Source organism: Lissotriton helveticus, chromosome 1_1 (genome assembly GCF_964261635.1).
Source record: "Lissotriton helveticus chromosome 1_1, aLisHel1.1, whole genome shotgun sequence".
Classification (NCBI taxonomy): Eukaryota; Metazoa; Chordata; class Amphibia; order Caudata; family Salamandridae; genus Lissotriton; species Lissotriton helveticus.
This window is the reverse complement of record NC_136057.1, coordinates 901,493,198-901,517,712: the sequence shown is the minus strand read 5'-3', so window position 1 is coordinate 901,517,712 and position 24,515 is coordinate 901,493,198. Positions and strand designations below refer to the sequence as shown.

At 40.1% G+C, this 24,515-nt stretch overlaps 1 protein-coding gene across 1 annotated transcript in view; it reads right to left on the bottom strand.

The window, feature by feature from the left end:
* Nucleotides 1–23,380, bottom strand: part of LOC144771243 (uncharacterized) — a 131,376-nt gene extending 107,996 nt beyond the window's left edge. The window contains exon 1 of the mRNA XM_078655866.1: nucleotides 23,232–23,380. The gene's annotated coding sequence lies outside the window, so the exon portion shown is untranslated. The remainder of the gene's footprint in view (nucleotides 1–23,231) is intronic.
* Nucleotides 23,381–24,515: the final 1,135 nt, after the last annotated feature.

The window sequence follows — 24,515 nt, the reverse complement described above, 5'->3', positions numbered from 1 at the left end:
GTGCATCCTGTAGTAGACTTTGGCGTGGTGTGATATGCCCATAACATGTCTCTTATGTCTTCCTCGATGTTCTCCCCAGCCTGATTTGCCAGCTGTATGCACTCTTTCAACATGCGGTTTACTCTTTCCACCTTGCCATTAGCTTTGGGGCAATACAGTGGCGTGCGGATATGGGCTATGGAGCAGTCTTTAAGAAATTCCTTCATCTCTTCTGAGATCAGCTGCACCCCATTGTCCGTTACTAGTGTTAAGGGGATTCCTTCTCTCGAAAATACCTCTTTCAGGAATTCAATTATCGCTTTGGTGTTCACGTTGTGGACAATCTTGCAGGTTATCCAGCTGGAATAGTAATCCACCAGAACTAGTAAGTACCAATCCTGGGGTCCCTTGCCATGGATAGGTCCGGCTATGTCGAAGCCTAACTTGTCCCATGGAACCTCAGGAACTTCTACCGGTGACAAAGGTGCCCTTCTAGTGACTTTTGACTTGTCACTCAAGCTGAATGCGTAGCAGTCCCGCACCTTGTCCTCCATCTCACTGTCCATCGCTGGGAACCAGTAGTCTGTACGTAGTCTGGCTTTGCACAGACTACGGCCCAGATGTCCTTCGTGGGCCAGTTCCACTATCTGGCTTCTTAAAGCTTCCGGCGGGATCAGTCTTCCGGACTTGAGTATGAAATTTCCTTCAACTGATAGATCTTCCCGCACGTTCCAGTACGGTTGGATCTCAGTCTCCATGTCCTTGCACTTCTTCGGCCATCCCATGAGTATAAGTCTCTTCACCTTTTTCAGTACCTCATCTTGCTCCATCTGGGTTTCCCATGCATCTTTTTCCACCGCAGCTAAACGCAACTCCAATATTGAGTCACCCTTCAACTCTTCTTCCTCCTCTCCTCCGGTTGGTGCTCTCGAAAGGAAATCTGCAACCTTATTTTGTTGCCCTGGAATGTAAGACACTCTGAAATTATAGGCTTGCAGACCCACAGTCCATTTAGCTATGCGGGGCGTCATGCTTTCCATGTCCTTCTTAGTGAAAAGTGAGACCAAAGGTTTATGGTCAGTCTGTACTTCAAATGGAATACCCCAGATGAAAAACTTGTAGTGACGAACGGCCCAATAGACCGCTAGTGCCTCTTTCTCTATGGTCGAGTAGTTTCTCTCTGATGAAGTGAGGGTTCTAGAAGCAAAAGCCACGACCTTGACTTTACTCCCCTCTCTTTGCGCCAATGTCGCCCCGATTCCTCTGTTGCTGGCATCAGTCAAAATGATGGTGGCTGCATTCGGGTCAAACTTCCCAATAAACGGAGCTTCAATGATTGCTTTCTTTATGCTCTCCATGGACATCTCTTATTCTTTCCCCCAAGCAAAGACACTGTCTTTCTTGATCAATTCTCTAAGAGGCTGGGACACCATGGCAAAGTCCTTGATGAACTTGGCCATGTATTCAGCAAGGCCCAAGAACGATAATATGTCCTCTTTGCTGTTGGGTGGGGGAGCGTCTCTCACAGCTCTGACCAAATCGTGCTTAGGCTTGATGCCATCTTCTGATAGGGTGTGTCCAAGGTAATCCACCGAGCTTACTCCTAGCTTGCATTTGGATGGGTTGGTGGTGAATCCCACTTCTTTCAACTTCACCAACACCTTCCTTGCCATCTCATTGTGTTCTCCCTCGCTGCCACCATAAATCAGAATGTCATCTTGGAAACAGATCGTGTTCCTGCAGTCTTTCAGCACGGGTTGCATGACTCTCTGGAAGGCCGCAGCCGCTGACGCCAAACCAAAGGGCATTCACTGAAACTTGAAGTTGCCAAAAGGTGTGGTAAATGCCGTTAGTATTTGTGAATCGGGGTGAAGTTTGATTTGGTAATATGCAGAGGACAGGTCTAAAACGCTGAAATACCTGGCCCCCCGGATCGTGCTTAACATTTCACCTATTCTGGGAAGGGGAAACCTGTCCACTAGAATATTTGCATTAAGATCTCTCAGGTCCACACAGAGTCTTATGTTGTTCCCTCCATCTTTTGCCGTGATCACAATTGGGGCCAACCAGGCTGAACTCTCTATTTCAGTGATGACTCCTTGGCTAACTAACCTTTGAAGTTCTTGCTGGAGAGGTTCTCTCATGCGCAATGGTATGGATCTGGTCTTGTGCACTACAGGTACTGCCCCCTCCTTTAGAATGATCCTATGCATATAGTTCTTAAATACTCCCAAACTTTCACTGAATACCTCCTTAAACTCCTCGGTGAGGTCCCCCGCTATGCCTACAGGGTCAATCAGTAACACCTGCTCTTTGTTGTTCGGGTCTAGCTTCATTCCCAACTCCTTCTGGTGTTTCCAACCCAATAGAGTCGAGCCACTAGTGGATACATACACTTTTCCCACTGTGTGTCTGTCCTTAAATGTGATTCTCATTATCACCATGCCCTCTAACGGGATCCTTCCTTTGTTGTACCCCTTGGGACTGATATCAGCTTGCATCATTTTGACAGGATGGTTTGCAAATTTATCCTCAAACACACTTTTGTCTACTAATGTGTAGGGTGAACATGAATCAGCATACATACTGAACTTTACACCGTCAAGTAAAACATCACATTTAGGATAAATGTCATCATTATTTTCATCCTCATCCCCCACTTGGAAGATATAAGATTTCTCCCCCTCCTCCTCCAGGGGAGACTCCTCTATAGCATGCACCGCTTTACTGGGAGCCTTACACACCTTAGAGTAGTGCCCCCACCTGTTGCATTTCCTACATTGTACATTTCTCGCCGGGCACTTCCAATTGTTGGCCAAGTGATTGGGGCTGCCACATTTGAAACACACCATAGTACTGGTCTTACTGCGAATCACCTCTTTACTCTTGTCCCCTACTTTACATACAGTTTCATCCTCAGTGTGGGACTTGTTTTCTGCCCTCTCCTTGTTTGTCCCCTCCTGTGATTTCATTTCTCTCATACATCGCGCGGTGTGCTCTAGGCCCTTAGCTATATTTATGGCTTCCTCTAGGTTAGGGTTCTTGGTGAGAAATTCCTCTTGAGTTTTGGTATCATTGGTGCATCTCACGAGTTGGTCTCTAATCAATGAGTCTGTGAGTTGCCCAAATTCACATGTGGCTGATAACCCTCTCAACACTGCTATGTAAGCGCTCACCTTCTCCTCTCTCTTCTGCACCCTCTTAAAAAACTTATGTCTTTCCATCACCACATTTATTTTTTCTTTGAAATGAGCTTCCAATTTCCTTAATGTGCTCTCATAGACATTGATACCCTCCACAACTTCCTCTTGATCATCCTCCACCAACCTCCCTGTAATATCTTCATAGATCTTCCTCCCATGTGTGCCTAAATTGTGGAGTAATATATGTTGTTTCCTTATATTGGAATAATTGCTACCACCTATGGCTATCAGATATGATTTAAATATGCCTTCCCACCTCCTCCATGGAATAACGGGTTCTCCTAACTCATTCAGGAAAGGTGGAGGCTGACTCATTCCTGCACCGGCCATTGCCATATATTGCCTTAAAGTTCCTAATTAACCTTTCAGTGAAAAGGAATAAAGACGTATGGTGGAGAAACTGAAAGATGTAATAAGGATAATACTTCCACAGGGAATAAGCTAGAAATGCCACTTTTGCCCTCAAAATACAGTAACCTACTTTACAAAGTGAAAACAGCAATAATCAAAATTGTTTCTTCAGTCCCCTTTCTTCTTCCACAGACAGAGTAACCAATGGTATCGCAAACCCCCTCCCCTAGCGGCGGGAACTTCCTGTGGAGAAGTATTTTCTTGAGGAAGATCCTGTCAGGACGGGGCCGCTTGAAGACAGAATGAGCTGCTGAGGTAAAAACGTACTGCTGACACTTAATGTTTTTCTCTAATGTATAGTTACTCTCAGCTGGGATGGCGTTGCCGCTGAAATTCTGGGAAGATACGTTTAAAAGAAATGCGATTTCTCCGTGTGAGACCCTGCTCTCAATCGCGCTGCTCTGCGCTCCACTTCATAACCAGGTGACGTATCTCCTAAACGAGCGCGGTGAACTGCTCTGAGGTAACAGACGCGCCGTGCGAGTGCCAAACCCTTCAATAAGTCCGCTAATTGCCCCTTCTTCTCGCCCCTATATTATCTCTTTTTTTTTTTTAAAATGCGCCACTACAGTTCACTTACAGCGTTCCCTCGACGTCACTCTCCAGTTGGTAACAGAATGCCCCCTGTGCCCGACCTGACACACGAGCCAACCACCTTGCGTACAAATCCTAAAGTGCGAACGCTGCTCCCCACACGGACTCGCTACCACACCAGTTAAACCATATCCCCTGTGCCCGACCTGGCACACGAATGAAAAGCTCTCCAAACCTGACCTGAACTGATAGCAGCTTCACACGTTGACTTGCTAAAGTCCTGTTCAGGCTCAATTAACAATCATTTTCCAACATCCCTTTCACGGAATTCCTATTCTCACCGATGTTACACGCGTCACTCCACCGCAGTAAAACACTTATCTCTTTCTGCTGATCACCACGGAGCTCGTGAAACTTCCGTTGACAAGCAATTATTTCACTCCAGGGGAACGGCATCCACTGTCCCTGGCACAGTCTCCTCACCTCGTCGCCATGAAATGTAGTAATGAAGAAACGATGTGGATGATAAAAGTTCTTTATTCATAAAGTCAAAGCCATATAATGCCGTCAGCTTGTCAAATGAAACTCGGCTGCTATGTCAACATTCCATAGCGGGCGCCGAGCTGTCAGAGTGGACTAAACCAAGGTGAGGGGAGAGGTGGGGGGAAAACGGGGAAGAGGGTAGAAGGAACGTTCCAAGTTACAACACCCTGCTTTCTAAATTCAGGAGAATTCCGGGCTGTGTTTTACAGGTGTTCCAAAACACAAAGAACAAAATTATATTAAAAAAGATACAGATTCTATCATAGAGTAGCGAACTGGCCTATGTGATACAAGCAATTTCTTTAAAAAGTCCAGGACTATGGCAGAGTGGACACCTGGCACTCAGTAGGTCCCTGTGGGGGTTCGCACCTTTGGGTGAATGAAGCACAGCCAGTAACAGTATCGCACGGGCTGCAAAAGCCGAGAAGTCAAGGGGAGTATGGGCTATTTCCCCACAGGTATGAGGCCACTCTGAATGGTCAGTGTGGTTGTGACGGAATTATTCACTTCTCAGGCCGATCCTGGGCTACTTCCCGAAAAGGTGTGGATCTGTAAAATTAAATATGTCAATGGTGCTGTGATAGTCACACTGCAGGGAAACCTGGAAGGTTTCATAAAGATGAAGTAGAGTTGGCTGCAGGGGAAAGCAATGTGCCAATGGAGAGGTGTTTCTTAAAGGTCGGTGCCATAGGGCACGGTGGCGCTGCCTGAAAAAACAAGCATTGGCAAAGCCTATAGGTCTCACTTTTGCAAGAGCTATTGGCTTAGCCAATGTGTTTAGCCATGTTGTACACCAGTGGGGTGCTGTTCAGCATGGCTAAAAGTTAGAGGTGTAGAGGAGAGTGTTGAGTAGTGGAGTGGCACAGAGTGCTGTGGAGTGGTGTAAAATGTTGAAGAGTGGCATAGAGTAGAGGGTTGTGGAGTGGCTTAGATAGAGAGGGGTGTTGGAGAGTGGATAGTCGTTGAGTGTAGGGTCATAGTGTGGAGTGTCATGGAGTGTCAAGGAGTAGAGTGGAGTGTCATGGAGCACAGTGGAGTGGCATAGAGTGGAGTAGAGTGTCACAGATTGGAGGAAAGTAGAGTGTCGTACAGTGGAGTGGCAAAAAGTGGAGTAGAGTGGTGTGCAGTAGAGTGTTGTAGACTGTCATCGAGTGTTGTAGAGTGAAGGGTCATAGAGTAGGGGGTCAGAGTGGAGGGACGTAAAGTGTCATGGAGTGGAGTAGAGTGTAATGGTGTGGAGTAGAGAGAGGAAAAGTGGCATAGAGTGGAGCAGAGTAGAGTAGGGTAGAGCAGGGTGGAGTGGAGTAGGGTGGAGTGGAGTAGGGTGGCGTAGAGTGGAGTGGCACAGAGTGAAGTGGAGTAGAGTGGCATAGAGTGGTGTAGAGTGGAGAGAGTAGAGTGGGAAGACCTAGAGTGGAGGGACCTAGAGTTTCATAGAGAGTTGTGGCGCAGAGTGAAGTAGAGAGTCCTAGAGTGGAGTGGAGTGGCGAAGAGTGGAGTAGAGTGGCATAGAATAGAGTGGTGTAGAGTGACGTGACATACAGTGAAGGGAGTAGAGTTGCACAGAGTGGAGCTTGTATTGTGTCATACAGTGGAGTGGCGTAGAGTGGAGTAGACATGGTGTGGAAGTGCACTACCATTACAGACAACACATTTTCAACTGAAATTGCCATTACACTTACCTAGACATACAGTTTTACTGATAGAACTACAAATGCATAAAAGATAATGTGTGTAAATGGAATCAGCTAGAGTACTGATTTGTTTTGATCGTATCAAAATCTTTGTTTTAGAAAACTTCATAATTACTAAAAAAAAATGCTTAATTTGTGCTTTCCTAATTCTTATATATTTTGAAATATTTGGGCAGTCATTTACAGACATTTACATTTTGATGTGTGCTAGAAAAAAGCCTTTACTTTCACACCCTCAGATTGTCAGATAAATCCTCTCACTTTGAAGTCAGATGAAGAAAAGTCAACACCAAGCTCCTTCGGAAGACAGAGCCTGACATTTGACTGCTGTCTTTGAATGCATAGAAAATGTGACAAGATAAGAACAAAATGTTCACAGCAAGCAAGCACTCATGAATAAATACAGTAAAAAGGTTGTGCTCCACAGAAGGGACAAAGACATACTAGGAGACTTAAAACATATAAAGACAGCAAATAAAGCAAGCAAACATGATTTACGAATTCAATGGTAAGTAATGGTCTGAATAGATTTTTAGATCAGCTTTCAGGATGCCCCAAGAAGTCCTTATCAAACAGACAGCTGCGCTGTTTAGTAGGCTTCGATCTAAAGAGTGACCCTGCACACCTGTCTGTCATCCAAGCTTCTGATTTGACAGTGGCTTGCACTTCCTGTGATTCAGAGTGAGATTCTCAAGTCGGGTAAGGCTATGCCAAAGCACCACCTCAATGTCATCATTGTTGCATTTGGAACAGTGATGCCAGAGCCCATGGTAAAGGTGGTCCACTGAACACCAGTTATGGTGTCTTTAACTTTACAAACTGGAACACTGGAGCTCGTTTTCTTTGCTTGAATTATGGCCAATCACAAACTTGGTAAGGCAAGAAAGCACTTTAAAAGCTCCACTTTTTTTGCAAAAATCATCAAAAGATGTGTAGAGGAACAGCTCAATCTACATATCAAATAGAATAACCTTCTAGACAAATTCCAATCCAGCCTCAATCAAGGATGGAGTGCCGAAACAGCGCTACTTCAGGTTGTCACTCATTCTATTCGAGTCCTAGACTTGGGGATCTACAGCCTCTTATTCTTCTCAATTTGTTGGCAGCCTTTGATACAGTAAATCACTGCAGGTGTCTAGATACACTAAAAAAATGATATAGGCATTGACGGTGTGGTCCTAAAATGATATGTATCTTTCCTCATGGGCAGACCACAGCAATCAAAATTGACGACTGTCTCTCTTTACCAAAGACCGCTGATTAAGGAGTACAACAAGGTTCTATCCTTGCTCCTACCCTGTTCAACTTCTTTATCGAACTTCTGGAAGTTCTATTTTGAAAGGCCTGGATCCTCTACCATGATGCTGATGACACTCAAACCTACTTAAAGGTCTCATCCACAAATGACAGCTCTCATCTTGCCAACACCTTAAACTCCATTCAATAACAGAAGATTTTTCACAACCTAAAACAGAACACTACCAAAACTGAATTCCTCCTCATTTCGTCTTCAAACTCACTACCATCTGTACAATCCTGGATGGATTCACTCAACTGCAAACCCATCATAGTTGACAGTGCCAAATCTCTGGGAGTCAATCTGGATAAAAGGTTTAACCTTCAAACCCAAATCAGCACCATGGTCAGGAATGCATGATATCAACTAGGAATCTGCCGCTCGTTCCCGAATCTGAAATATTTTGCTCAACCACTGGTTCATTCCAGAATTGACTATTGCAATTTTCTTGTGACAGGTCTCCCAAGACCCACCTCACCCTCTGAAAACCGGTCTACATTCAGCAGCATGCTTCGTCCATGGAGTGAAAAGAAACAACCATATATCACCAATGCTTGTCACTCTTCACTGGCTCCCCATAGAAGCCAGGGCAATGCATAAGAATGCTTGTATCACCCACAAGGCCTTGCATACAATCACTCCTCGCTACCTAGCGAACAAACCAAAGCTTTCAGGAGGCTCAAGACTGTTGTGAAATGCTCAAGCAATGTTGTAAGAACCTCTGACCTTTACAAAGCAACAACTCATGTCACAATCTTTCTCGGATAGTGCGACTAGAATGTTTGAACTCAGGCGCGCAACGCCCATTGGGCTCAAAGGGCTTCAGCTCCGCCCCCGCCCCTCCCCCGGTCGTGTGTGGTAGCCTGGCTGAGACAACTTCCCAGGCACACACATAGCTGCACCTGAGTACTTCACAGGTCTTTAAAAGACCATTTACTTGTTAATGAGGCTTTGTTGTGTTTTCACCCCTTCTTAGAGCCCCTGCATCTCTACTCTGCATATTGCTGGAAGAATCAGCCCCCCCCCCTGAAATTTTCAGTGGCCTTGATCCAGCGGCCTATAGAAAATATATCATAAACAACGCTACCCAACTTCATAACCTATAAACAAATTCTATACTAAATATGGACCCATTTATAAACCTGACATATTTTGGGCCTACTGAATCAGGTGGTCAAATTAAATCTATATACACATTATCTACAAACTATATACATTTTATACATCTGCGGAAAGAATATTGTCATTAGAATAAAACTATACCATTTAAATGACCACCATTGGCGATGTGATCTAGCTAATAGTAACCTACACTTCTGAATAACCAAGACCAGCTTGTTTGTCAAAAGTAAGATTTTATTTACTAAATTATGGTATATAAGTTGATAGTTCTATAAATGAATTTTATTTGCAATAAAACAAGCATGATGGTAAAGAAATATGAGAAAAATACAATTTAAGCAAGTGAATCAAAATCAAAGTGAATATTTAAAGTTTAGCATTTCTAAAATCTAATTCCCTAACTGAGCTGAATAGATAGAAATTAAAGTAAAGTTCTTTGAGGATTCTTACGTGCTCCAAGTAAAGTCCGTCAGCACTTCACCCTCATCGGAAAGTCAGAAAGCAGCAGCCAGCCCATCCCTAAGGGCATGACTTTTTATACCTTTCTATGCTAACTAAACTACGCAAAGGAAAGTTTTCAGAAATCTTCGACGTCCCATTGGCTGAGAGTGACAAGTGACATGTCACCCAGTTTTCAAAAAGTTCCATTAAATCACGTTTCATAGAGACCATTGTCCCTTCCACGTGAAGCCAGAAGCTTCCTGAGTTTGCAACAAATGTATTAAGTCATTCTCGCAGCGTCCATTGACTTTCATTATACTTCCGCGGATGCCAAGTTAAGGACTGACAAAATGTTCACTTTCGACCTTGGCCATGTCCGACAGAATGATGACAGCATTAGTTTTTGCTTTGTGAACGCAGCTTTTGACGAATAATTTATTTCAGAATGGGCGTCTCGTGACTTTCTGCAGAATTACATGTCAGCTCTTTTCTGCGGCTCAAGTGACTAGGCCCAAAAGCAGGCAACTTATGATTTCTAATATAAAACAAACACAAGAAAAGTATTAATGTAAGAAATAATGTAGATTCTGTATCCACCCCAAGTTTTACTAATTAATTAACCCACCCGATTAATCAAAATGTTACCTAGCCATTGCAAACAAATAAAGCAGCGTTTATATCTACCAGTCTCCGTTTTTCCATGAGACCCATATGCACCTAGAATAGTAGAAATGACATCACACAGACAAGGAAAAGCAAAAACAAGCACATGCTTCTTTTAAGTTTGCAGCAGTTAGTAATGACAAAAACGAAAACAATAAATTATTTTATTATTTCGCACGAACAAAAAGATGCAACATTTATGCATGTTTATGAGCACACATGTTAGTCCCCCCATGTGTAAAGTTTAATCTAAGTTGTATTAGCACAACATATCACAAATCATTAATATTTTTATTCATGTTATGGAAATGTGACTTCGCGAGTTTAAACAAAATTTTGTTTTCTATCTCGCTCCATCAACTCCCTCATCTGGTGATTAACAAATCACCACACCAGCACTCAAAATTTTGGTAAATTAAATTTTTAAGAAATCGATTCAAATTCATTTGTATCAGTAAACCTAAAAGTCTGTTTCTGCATAATCTTTGCAATTAACATGACGCTCTCTATGTAACTCTTGTAATTCGATCTCCCTTTCTTCTTCTTTTCTTAGTTTATAGATTCTTTTCTTTTCTTTCAACTGTTTCTTTCTTTTATGTAACAAACAACCTAATTTGGTCAAAATAAAAATGAATACTATTATAATCAAAGGTGCCAGAATCTTGCCAAGAATTGAACTTCCGATATTATGAAACCAGTTTTTAATTGCTTGAAACCTTTTTGAAAGTTTCCCTGTAAAATCTTCTTCTTCTAAAGGAATTATCTCTGAATGCATTTGTGTAATATTCTTAATATACATTTCAATATTCTTACTTTCATCAGGTATATATGTACAACAATGTTGAACATGTAAAATGCCACAGACTCCTCCCTCTTTTGCTAGGAGTATGTCTAAAGCAAGACGGTCTTGAATTACCATAGATCTAATTGCAATAACTTCAACATTCACTAATTGAAACCCATCAGCTGTGTCAGTTGATAATCTATCAACTATAGTGGACAATTTTCTGATTCTCCCTGCATTTAGGGTTATACCAACAAAAGGTATTACAGCTTGGAAAATATCTCCCAGAACTTCAGTAAAAGTTTCTCTTTTAGCTCTATTTACATAATTATGAATTTTAAACAATCCTTCTGAATCTCTGTCAACATGAAACACTTTAGGAAAAACAATTCCCACATAACAAGTTCCATACCAATGGTCTGGAAGGTTGTAGTAGGCTTTGTCACCACAAACAAAATAAATCCCAGGAAAGATAGGATCCTTTCCACCTTTAAATCCCCAACCTCCCAAAATCTGATAAGTATCTTCACAGTTACTTGCACCTACAAAATAATTATCAAAAAGTGTATTATCTCTTCTAATGCAAAGTTTTCCACTAACAGGTTTGTCTATGTGAATTGCAATATTTTCAAGCATTTTGCCATTTAATTTCTCATCCTCTTTTTGCCAGAAGGCTGACTTAGTCTGCTTGACTAATTCATTTCTCTTATAAATTGCTCTTCTCTCTTCAACCATATTCAAAAATTTCTTTCCTTCAGCACTTAATTTACATGTTAGATTATTCTTGTAAGCATACTCATAAGTGAGTTCATTAGTAACAAGGAAAAATTCTCTCATTTGTTTTGCTTTCTTATGCTTATTTAAAGCGTTATCAATTTTAATATTAGCAAAAATTTCATCATAATTTGAATAGTAATATTCTAAACGTCCAGTTTGATAAAATAAACTAGTTAATACACTACATGTTACAGCATAAGTGAGAGGAAGCATATTATATGTTACTCCCTCAGAAACAGAAGCAGGTAATTTAACACAGACATAGCAGTCCTTTGCATCCATTACCTTAACATATTCACTCAATAGCTTTGTGAATATATTACTTGAAAAATCTCCAATTGATTTATCTTGATGTGTGTTAGGCTGATGATCAATAACTTTTGCAGACGCACTATGTTTAGTTTGGCTAACCAGAGCTTTGCTTGTTAAATTAACTTTGTGTAATTCTCTATTCATTTCTAAAGGGATAATCACAGCTAGAACCAACCAGAGCAGAACTAAAATGAGCAGACACACCAGAGTCATCTTACAGCATCTTTTAAAAACAGAACACTTTGAAGTACTCTCCTTAACATAAGGCATTCTTGGTTAATTTTAGCCTCAAAAAATAAAAATAAATTTTAAAATTCTAAATTTATATTTACACCCCCCTTTTAAAATTTCTTTTTCTTTTTCTTTTAAAACCCTAAACAAGATTTCTTCGACCTTATGTCATACATAAGTTTTCTTCAACTAAACAGTTTTTCTTCGACCTTGTGTCAACTAACAAATTTTCTTCAGCCTTTTGCCAATTTAATATTTCTGTACTTCAATCATTGTCACTAATTTCTTGTATTTAGTTTTCTTCTTCACTACTATCATATATGTCAATAACAGGTGGAATTACTAAGTAAGTCCACTCAGGAGACTTGTATTTTTGGTTTGGTCTTATTATTCTCTTCCCTTTTCTTGATATCACTTCAATTTTCCTTCCAACTCCAACTTCTTTTCCAGGACTCTTTTGACTACTGATTTCTTCAACTTGTTCTATTGGCTTTTTGATCAATCTGACTCTCAATCTTCCACCTGGCCAATAGTCTGCTTTTCTCACGTACTTCTTCTTTGGTTCAGAATTATTTGATTCTGACTTCCAAGTCCTTTTCTTTCTGTTTTCACTTTCACCTTCCACGTCACTTTCTTCAGTTTCGTAGTCTGAAATTTCAATTGACTCAGGAACTTCTCTATTCGGCAATTTCACTCCTTCAGGAACTTCACTTTGTCTTCCATCACTGGTACTCGGTAATTCGTTCTCCTCCTCTTCCTCAATTACCTCTAACTTCCCAGATTTCGGATTTCTGTTCCTTACTTCAGAGCTTGTTCTCTGCCTTTCGATACTCTCCTGGTCTGAAACTTCTTTTTGTTCAGCTTCTTTGTCTTCAATAGAGACATCCGAATCCTCAGTTATCTTTCCTTTTAACAGATTCTCTTCACCTTCAGAATCTATTTCAATTATTTCCAAGTCTTTTCTTGTCAGATTTCCATTCACTGGCACAGTTTCCAGATGTCGACTTTCTTGTCGATCTTCAGAATCTGGAATTATTTCACCTTCTGTTTTGCCTTCTGCCTCTGAATCAGAATCTTCTGTGGTATCACTTTCAACATCAGAACTCTCAGGAGTTGGTACTGGAATAGTATGACTAGGATGTATCCAACGTTTCAATCCTCTGCACTTTACAGCATTAGTAGTGATCAAGATTATCTGCCTAGGTTTTTGCCATCTAGGAGCTAGACAATTCCTTCTCCGATGTACTTTCGTTCTGACCCAATCGCCAGGTCTCAGATCATGTGTCAAAACCTTTTCATTTGATTGAGCTTCAGTTCCCACCTGATTAGACACAGAAGTTACCATATCAGATAACCTTTTACAGTAATCCAAAATTGCACTGTCATTTATGCTCAACAGTTTACCTACAGGTACAAATGCTTGTCTCATAACTCTTCCCATTAAAATTTCATGAGGACTCAAACCTGTCTTTTTATCTGGTGTACTTCTTAATGACATCAAAACAAGTGGAAGAGCATCAGTCCACTTTATACCTGTTTCAAGACACATTTTTCCAATTCTGTTTTTGATTGTTCCATTTATTTGTTCAACTACTCCTGATGCCTCTGGTCTGTATGCACAGTGTATTTTCTGCTCAATGCTCAAAGCTTCGCAAATTAATTTCATCAGTTTGTTATCAAAATGGCTTCCTCCATCACTCTCAATAGTGACTGGAAAACCGTACCTTGGGATGATTTCTCTGAGCATTAGTTTTGCTACTGTAATTGAATCACAGTGTCGTGTAGGGAAAGCCTCTACCCATCTTGAGAATAAGCATACAATTACAAGTACATATTTCAAACAATTGTGTAAGGGCATTTCAATGAAATCCATTTGTAACCTGGTAAAGGGACCACCTTCTCGACCAATTATTCCTGTCCCCACCACTGATTTTCTGTTTGGATTCATTTGTTGGCATGACAAACACCTTTGACAAAAAGATTCAGCAATAGTTCTAAACTTGGTATTGAACCATGTTTCTCTGAAAAGTCTGACCATAGAATCTCTTCCTAGATGTGCTGGACCATGATATAATCTGGCCATGTCAGCAATCAAACAATTTGGTAAGACTACTCTGCCATCTTTGTAAACCCACACTCCATCTTCTTCACGTGGTCTACAATCTGATCTTAACCACAAGTCTTTTTCATCATCTTCTGCTTCGTTTTGTAAATCTCTAATCTCATGCCATGTTTCTACAACAGTTGTTAGCATTAATGAATTTGAATCAGTTTCTTTACTCCTCTCCCGATTGTATGAATAATTTTTCCTTGCGCAGTATTTTGCTGTTTCATCTGCGAAGGCATTTCCCTTGGAAATATAATCAGTTCCTCTAGTGTGCGCTGCACATTTAACAATGGCGATTTCTTTTGGTAATTGTATTGCTTCAATTAATCTTCTAATGAAAACTGCATTTTTAATTGGTGATCCTGTTGATGTCATGTATCCTCTCTGTGACCAGAGTTGTCCATAATCATGCACAACTCCGTACCCATACTGACTATCAGTAATGATGGTAACTCTTATATCCTTTGATATTTCACATGCACGAATTAAAGCAATCAATTCAGCCACTTGTGCTGAACGAACTCCTTCAAGACATGATGCTTCTTCAACATCTACGACTGTACAAACTGAATATGAAGCTTTCAAGACACCTCCTTCGGATCTTAAACATGACCCATCTACAAAGTAGACAAAATCTGATTCAGACAAAGGTCTGTCTTTGATGTCTTTTCTTGGTTTAGTGCAGAATTCCATGACATCTAAACATTCATGTTCTGTTTCAATGTCATCAACAATTTCAGAATCAGGCAGTAATGTAGAAGGATTCAGATTTAAACATCTTGAAATCGAAACATTATCTGCTCCCAGTATGATTTTCTCATACTTTGTCAATCTGCTACTTGTTAGATGTTGAGTCTTACCTCTTGTCAGTAATATTTCAACTGAATGAGGCACAAAAACTTTTACAGGAAATCCCATAATGATTCCTTCACTTTGTTCAAGGCTGATACTTGTAGCTGCAACTGCTTTCAAACAACCTGGTAATGCTTTTGCAATTGGATCAAGAACTGCAGAGAAGTATGCAATAGGTTTCTTTAAATTTCCATGTCTCTGAATTAATACAGATAATGCACATCCTTCTCTCTCACTGCAATACAGTTCGAAATCTTTTTCATAATTTGGCATTCCTAAAGCAGGAGCTTGGCATAAGCTCTTTTTCAAGTTCTCAAAAGATTCCATCTCAGCATCATTGAGAATAATTGGATCTTTTACATCTGACTTTGTCAGTCTTTGTAGTGGTTTTGCAATTACTGAAAATCCACTTATCCATTGTCGACAGTAACCAACCATTCCCAAGAACATTCTGACCTGTCTTTGTGTTCTTGGTGGTAACATTGCTTGAATCATTTTTATTCTCTCTATTGTTACTTGTCTTTTTCCCTTTGCAATTCTGTGACCAAGATATTTTACTTCTTGTTTGCAAAACTGTAGTTTTGCTGGGGACACTTTATGTCCTTCTTCTGCAAGGCGATTTAGCAGAATTATTGTGTCTGTTACACAATTTTCTCTTGTCTTTGCAGCTATTAACAAATCATCAATATACTGTACTAACGTAGACCTACCAGGTAAGTCTAGGTCTTCTAATGATCTTTTTAACAGTTCGTTAAAGATTGAAGGACTTTCTGTATAGCCCTGTGGGATTCTTGACCATCCGAGGGTCTTACCTTGGAATCTGAAAGCAAATATTTCATAACTGTCTGGATGTAAGGGAACAGTAAAGAATGCATTGCAAAGGTCGATGACTGTATACCATTCAGCATCATGTGGAATCTGAAATAGAATTACTGCTGGATTTGGAACCACAGGACAACATGGAACAACAATTTGATTAACCTTTCTCAAATCTTGTACGATTCTAAATGTTCCGTTAGACTTTTTAACTCCCATAATTGGTGAATTACAAGAGCTACCTTTCATTTTCTTTAATACACCTTGCTTAATTAATTTTTCAATTATAGGTGTAATACCTTCAATTGTTTCTGTTTTCATCTTATATTGTGGAGTGTTTGGAAATTCTATTCCCTGTTTCAATGTAATTTTTACTGGATCTACGTTTTTCATCAGACCCATCTCATTTCCAGTAAAATCCCATATTTCAGATTTCACTGTTCCTTTGAGTTCTTCAGGTAGATCTTTTTCTTCAAATGCAGGAAACAATTTTGTTTCTTCTGCTTCTATCATCATCATTGTCATTCTGTATAAACCATCTTCCTCCATTGTTTGTAATTCAACTCCATCAGGAGAACAATATATTCTACAATTCATTTTACATAGGATGTCTCTGCCTAATAGATTTACTGGACTACTATTACAAACCACAAATCTGTGATTATTTTTGTAGTTTCCAATTTCAACTGGTACTGGATCAGTTAAGTCAGTTTTAATCTGTTGATTACTTACTCCGACAACTTGGATGGTATCCCCAGAGAGAGGTAGGTTTTCAATTTCCACTGATCTAACAGTAGAACGGGTAGCACCAGTGTCCACTAGAAAAGTGATGTCTACATCATTAACTTTCCCGTTTACATAAGGACCAGACTGGTCAACCTCGAGAGTGGCTCCAACGACACACTCTTCCTCCTCTCTCGGGCACCGTCAGCAATAATCATCAGAATCACTGTCCTGACTTTCTGTTAATAAGAATTGTTGTGAAGCATTTTGCATTTGAACCCTTTGCTGCTTTTGCTGTTTTTGTGGTTTTATTACCTGTTCACTTCCCTGAAATCCCACGTTTGGATTATATTTTTGAACTCCCCCACAATTCGGAAAAGGTGGTTGTGGCAATTGGTCTTGACGATTATTCACCTGTTGTTGTTGCTGTTGCTGTAACTGTCGCTGAATATTAAATTCGTTTAACCCCTGTTGCATCTGTAGCTGTCGCTGCAGGTCAACACCATTCTGCATCTGTGGATTCAATAAGGGATTCTTTATGTTTTTAGGAGGATGAGGACACTCGTCTCTCCAATGTCCAATTTCGCCACAATTAAAACAAGGTAATCTTTGCTTCAGCTCCTCAATCTTTGGGCTAAATTTCTTTGGGAAATTATTACCTTTAAACTTTCCTTGTATCTGGTTTGTATTTCCAGTTTGAACAAAATTAGTGTTCTTATTACCCATGCTGGCAATCTGTTGCTCAGCCACTTTTACCTGAGCCCACATGGCTTTCTCCTTCAGCTTCTTCTGTTTTACTTCTATTTCATCACTGCAATACTTTGCTTTTCTTAGAATATCATCTACAGATAGTGATTGCCATCCGACAATACTAGTTCTGATCATTTCTCCAATTTCAGGTTTTAGTCCATAAACAAATCTATAGACAAAATGACTCATGTCTTTTTCATCTAATTTTTCATAACCACTGTATTGTTTAAAGATTAACAGTAGTCTTTCATAAAAAGAATGAACTGATTCTTTTGTTTCCTGTTCTGTTCTTTCTATTTTAACCCAATCGACTTCTTTGGGTGGAATTTTGTTTTTCATCCAAACAATTACTTTTTCATAAAAATCCATTACAAGTGGATTTGGAGCACCTGTTTCTTTAATTCGCTCAGGTTCTGCTTTTGGCCAACTAATCGATATTTTGCATTCTGTCCAAAGATCAGATGGAACAACAATGTCAAAAAATCCATCTAAATCAATCCACAGAACTTTTGACACTTTGATAAATCTATCGACTTGCCTGTACCACTCAACTGGTTTTTCCCTCAATTTTGGAAAGTCATTTGTAAATAACAGAATGTCCTGTCTCGACCACGGGATATGAACATATCCTCCACCTGCAACTTCTCTCATTGGAAATTGTTTTGACAATTTATCCAATCTTTCATCTTCCTTCTTTTTCGTCCATTTTACTCTCCATTTATTCAGTTCTCCTAGCTTTTTGATATAGACAATCAAATCTTTAATGTGAACTATTCTTCCCATTGAGTTCAAACTCTCAATGTCACTTTCTGAAAAGTCTAATCTGTAATGTTTTGCAAAATTCTTTTGTTTACTCACATCGATTTCAAGTTCTGCTGCTAGATCCTCTAGTTGATCATATTTATTTTTCGTTTTCCACTGAATGCTTTTGCAAATGAACAGTAGTTCATCATCCCGATAGTAATTTAAACTATCTGGACCAATTGTTCCAATTATTAATTCTTCGATATTCGCTTTTAATTTGGCCACATCAAGTTTTGGTGTGGTTACTCTGACTTCAGGACTCCCTATATCTGATATAGCACCCATAGGTGTTTTTGGAGATAAATCCTCATTAAAGGTTAAATCAGGCATTCTCGATTTAGAAGTGTTTATTTCAGATAAATCTGAATAAAATTTTTCAGCAGCTTTTTGAATTTCTGTATTTAAAGGAATAGTTAATCCAGTTTTGTTTGTTTCTCTTTGGTCAAATACGGGCTGAACAGGACCAATTGTTACTGGAACTGTCACAGCTTCCATGCCTTTTGTCATTCTTTTTATTAGTTCTTCCTTTGATCTTATATATTCATTATAATCAACATCTTCAACATTTCTTGCCTCTCTTGTATAATCTTTTGGAGGTTCCCTTGCTCTTGGAGTCATTGTAAAATGTCTACCTTCATTTCGAGCATTCTCGAATTCTGGTCTTCTAGGAGTTTCATTGATTTCACAATTATTTGGATAAAGTTTTGGAGCTTCATTAATTGGAGGTGCACTCGGTGAAGTTTCAATAGAAACCACCGGAGTCGACCATGATCTAGGAGGTCTCAAAGGCTGATTAGGATGATTCTTTCTAGCAGTTGTATATATTTCTTCCATAACTGCATCCTCAGATTCACTTTCCATTGATTTCCCTGTAGGAGTACCCATTACCATTTCATGAATTAAATACAATCCTTCACTCATGTTTCCCTGTCTCCACATTCTCAATCTATCTTCATGAGTTTCTCTTTTCCAAGATGGATTTTTAGAAGGTCTTTTAATTCCACTAGCTTCTCTTTGTAACTGATACATCTCGTCTTCCCACTCAACTAAAGCTTCAAATTGAGTTGGTCTCGGTTTTGGAACAAGAGCATTCATTTTCTCTCGTAAGTTTCTTAAGACTCTTACATTAAATGAACCATCATCAGGCCAAGTTAAAACACCGTCATTTTTAGTATATCGTTTCCAATTATCGAACCATAAGACAGTATGATATCCATATTCACCTTCCATATACGCTGCAGGTGTTTTATACTTATGAAGTAATTTACCACCTCGCGTTTCGATTTTCTTGTCAGGTGAAAATAAATTCTTGAACTTCTGAAATAATGTTGACTTTTTCTCAACATGTTTAAAATGATAACTCATTTTTAAGAGTTAAATCTAATTCACAAAATCGTTCGTAAAATATTTCCGGGATGTTCCGTACAACAACCAATCCGTGCGCGAAACACACCAACTAGCCAATGACAGTTGAGCTACGTCACTTTTCTGCTCAACCAATAAATTTAGAGTTTTTCCGAAAGACCAATCAGCTCACAGGTCGTCAGAGACTCAAGAGCCAATCAGAATATAGCTTGTGACGTAGGTCACCCAATCCCAGCGCGGCTCTGTGACGTACACAGCAGCTGCGGTTTCTCGTTTCTCACTCCTGGCGCTTACCCCTCCCTCACAAAATCTTTTCACAGCGCCATTTTAAGAACACTTTTCAGTGTAAATTAATTCTTAACAATGACTATAAAGACAACATCTGTTCGTTTCACTATTTAGGATAGTTTACATACATTCAAGTATCCACACTTCGGAATAGACGGCGCTATTCACATTAAGGATAATATTCAATTGTCAGTGGAGTAACCTTACCCCACCCTTCTAACACGTATAATTATGAACTCGCTTTGCTCTGAACCCACCGCGAAGTGAAAGTTCTAAGAGTTCCACTTGAACATAAAATACAATTCAAACTCGCACTTTCACACTGAAATTTCCCTAATTTCAAGCACACATGAAATCCATACAGGACTCTCACCTGTTTATAGAAATCATGCACCGTTAGCAAAATAACGACGTTATCCGTACAGGGCTCTCACCTGTTTATAGATATGAAACATGTACCCGTACAGGACTCTAACCTGTTTATAGATAATCATGTACCGACGCTAACTTACCCTTCACTCAAGCTCGGATATAACTAATACTCTTATCACAGTGAGTTTTATGGAAGGCGCTTTGTCCCTATTCTCATGCTGCTCAAATTTCTTAGAAAACCCTCACTATACAAGATTCACACCTAGCCCTAAAACTGTGCTGCTCGGCGACAACACTATGGTACACGGCGATACCTCTTGTGATACTCGGCGATATCACTACAAACAGAACAGATGGCTTGCGTGACTAATTTCTCGCCACACAATCTATACCGGTATAGCTTACAGATAGCACGAAAAACGAACTCAACATGTGTTAAAACATCGATCCTATTTCCATACCATAACGTAACCCTTAGCAACCAACATATTACCTTGGTTACCCTTAGCAACCATCAATTTCTGCTACCAGAGAATTGATCCAGCGGCCTATAGAAAATATATCATAAACAACGCTACCCAACTTCATAACCTATAAACAAATTCTATACTAAATATGGACCCATTTATAAACCTGACATATTTTGGGCCTACTGAATCAGGTGGTCAAATTAAATCTATATACACATTATCTACAAACTATATACATTTTATACATCTGCGGAAAGAATATTGTCATTAGAATAAAACTATACCATTTAAATGACCACCATTGGCGATGTGATCTAGCTAATAGTAACCTACACTTCTGAATAACCAAGACCAGCTTGTTTGTCAAAAGTAAGATTTTATTTACTAAATTATGGTATATAAGTTGATAGTTCTATAAATGAATTTTATTTGCAATAAAACAAGCATGATGGTAAAGAAATATGAGAAAAATACAATTTAAGCAAGTGAATCAAAATCAAAGTGAATATTTAAAGTTTAGCATTTCTAAAATCTAATTCCCTAACTGAGCTGAATAGATAGAAATTAAAGTAAAGTTCTTTGAGGATTCTTACGTGCTCCAAGTAAAGTCCGTCAGCACTTCACCCTCATCGGAAAGTCAGAAAGCAGCAGCCAGCCCATCCCTAAGGGCATGACTTTTTATACCTTTCTATGCTAACTAAACTACGCAAAGGAAAGTTTTCAGAAATCTTCGACGTCCCATTGGCTGAGAGTGACAAGTGACATGTCACCCAGTTTTCAAAAAGTTCCATTAAATCACGTTTCATAGAGACCATTGTCCCTTCCACGTGAAGCCAGAAGCTTCCTGAGTTTGCAACAAATGTATTAAGTCATTCTCGCAGCGTCCATTGACTTTCATTATACTTCCGCGGATGCCAAGTTAAGGACTGACAAAATGTTCACTTTCGACCTTGGCCATGTCCGACAGAATGATGACAGCATTAGTTTTTGCTTTGTGAACGCAGCTTTTGACGAATAATTTATTTCAGAATGGGCGTCTCGTGACTTTCTGCAGAATTACATGTCAGCTCTTTTCTGCGGCTCAAGTGACTAGGGCCAAAAGCAGGCAACTTATGATTTCTAATATAAAACAAACACAAGAAAAGTATTAATGTAAGAAATAATGTAGATTCTGTATCCACCCCAAGTTTTACTAATTAATTAACCCACCCGATTAATCAAAATGTTACCTAGCCATTGCAAACAAATAAAGCAGCGTTTATATCTACCAGTCTCCGTTTTTCCATGAGACCCATATGCACCTAGAATAGTAGAAATGACATCACACAGACAAGGAAAAGCAAAAACAAGCACATGCTTCTTTTAAGTTTGCAGCAGTTAGTAATGACAAAAACGAAAACAATAAATTATTTTATTATTTCGCACGAACAAAAAGATGCAACATTTATGCATGTTTATGAGCACACATGTTAGTCCCCCCATGTGTAAAGTTTAATCTAAGTTGTATTAGCACAACATATCACAAATCATTAATATTTTTATTCATGTTATGGAAATGTGACTTCGCGAGTTTAAACAAAATTTTGTTTTCTATCTCGCTCCATCAGCCTCCCCCCCCCGAAATTTGGCTCTAGTTGCGCCTCTGGTTGAACTCCTTGTCCCCGAAACTATGCACTCCCACCTCATTGTCGATCTTCAAAACAGAGCTGAAAGCACTTCATGGACATTTTGCCCAGTTGTCCCGTTAGCCAACCTCCCCGAAGATAATTTACTCTCCCCTAGACTGAGACGAACTGCACTACTCCTGTCTCACCTAATCTAACATCGCTGCTCTTACCTACAATACATACATCCTCTTACAATCTGTAAGTCTGTGCCTTTGTAATGATCGAAACGAGGAAATATCCATATGTCGCGACTTGATACTTTGTGCCTCTTGTAATGATCGTAACTAGCAGCGGTTTGTAACTTCGTATCTCTAGTAATGGAACCGGTTTATTATAAAGCGCTCAAGCACCTTTGGGTGATGTCCACAGTTATATATAAATAAACAAATAAATAAATCCACTGGACCTTGTAATTACTATTAGGTCTAGAATGGAAGGGCATCACCAGAAGAAGAAAGTCACAGAAAAATGATGATTAAATTGGTAAAAACCTAGGTTACTGCAACTTTGGCAGAGGCCAGAAGGAGAAGAGTTCGGCAGTGTGAGAGTTATGCTTCAGTGTAAACATATATACATAATGTGAAAAGCAAAACTACAATTTTGTCGGTATGCAGTGCAAAGGCCACGACGTGACTGGCGCGCGCCTGTCCTCAAGCAGGACACACTGATTCTTCCATCACCCACGCTGCATTACACCACACACTCTACCAACCACGCACGACAAACACTGCCCGGTCATACGCAAACTGTTGTACAATAACAACCCAATGCAGGTGAATAACCAGACCGGAAGACCACTCAAATCTCAAACTGGGAAGGCGCGCGGGTTATCCATGCAGGACCACACATCCCAGAATGCACGAATCATGATTCACTCCCGAACAAGCTGCTCACATGGGGACATGGTTATTTTGTGAGCTCAGCTGTGTGAAAACTGCACTGAGTCACTCACGGTGCAGTTTCCGTATTGAATGTCTGTAGAGCATTTCTGTTTGAGGCGCTCGTAAAATACAAAAGTGCACATACAGCAGGTACCTGGAAGGCGCGTCCCGTGTCGGGAACGGGTGTTACATTGGACCCCCAGTGACGTCTCCCCTCGCAGTCGGGGAGGAGAGAGCCTCTCTCACACGCCGGTCGCCGCCACTGTTTCTGTGCTCGGAGTTTGAGGTCGAGCCTCGTTGCCTGGTTACCCGTCCCGGGCTTTGAAATGCTGCCTTTTTGTCCGACACTCACGAAGTTCAAGCGGGGCTATTTTGTATTCGTTTGTTTGTGATTTCTGCAGGTAAAACCACCGGTGAGGACCCCCAAGAGTTCTGAGTGTCCGCGCGTGCATATTTTCAGATAATTCAATGATTTTTCTGCTTAAGTACAACTCCACCAGAGGGGCACAGTGAACGTGTCGAATATGTAGAAATATGCACACAGACGTTTAATGAAAAACACTTGCTCTCCAAATTATTTATAAAGCTACTTACTAGCACAGCTTTAAAACAGCTAAAAAAGTGCCTCTCACTGTTTTCAGTCGAACTCCTCTAGAAACCGGCACATGAGCCAAAATTGCAGAAATCTGCGGTGACAGCAGGTGGAAAACAGCGAATGTCCCAGCAAATCCGGGACTCCTGCTCACCCTAGTCTACTAAGATCCACTCTGTAATTCGGTTGTCCCTTGGTCGGAGATGCTGATCCGTGATTGGCCCTCAGCTTCATTGTGTTGAGGATGGGGTGTGGAGGGAAGGACTATATTTGAGGGGGGAGGGGGGGGTGAAGGGCAGTGGTAACTAAATAAAGCCACCACATATATGAATGTCATCGGGGACACCTCTTTCTAGCTCTGGGCTTCCATTCACAGCCTGTACTCCGTAGAAAGAGAAGTAAACTACAACATAAAACGTGTTTGAACACCTCATCAGCGGTAGAAAGCGCTATATAAATGCAAACCTCTTTCCCTCTTCCATCCCTCCCCTGCCATTCTCAATCCAAATAACTGACTAACATATCCACCACTCAAATTACTTTCATATTTCACTATACTAATTCACCACTAATCCTTTATGGGTTTCCAGAGTAGCGTGCTACTCGCCAAAAAAGCGCATCAACTCCCCATCAGGGGTAACAAGCGCTATATAAATACAAACCTTTTTTCCCTCTTCTATCATTCCACCACCCTTCTGAATACAAATAACTGACTAACCTAGCCACCATTTAAATTACTTTCATATTTCACTATACTAATTCAACACTAATCCTTTATGGGTTCAGGAGTAGTGTGCTACTCGCCAAAAAAGCGCTTTGACCCTCGGCAGGGGTAGT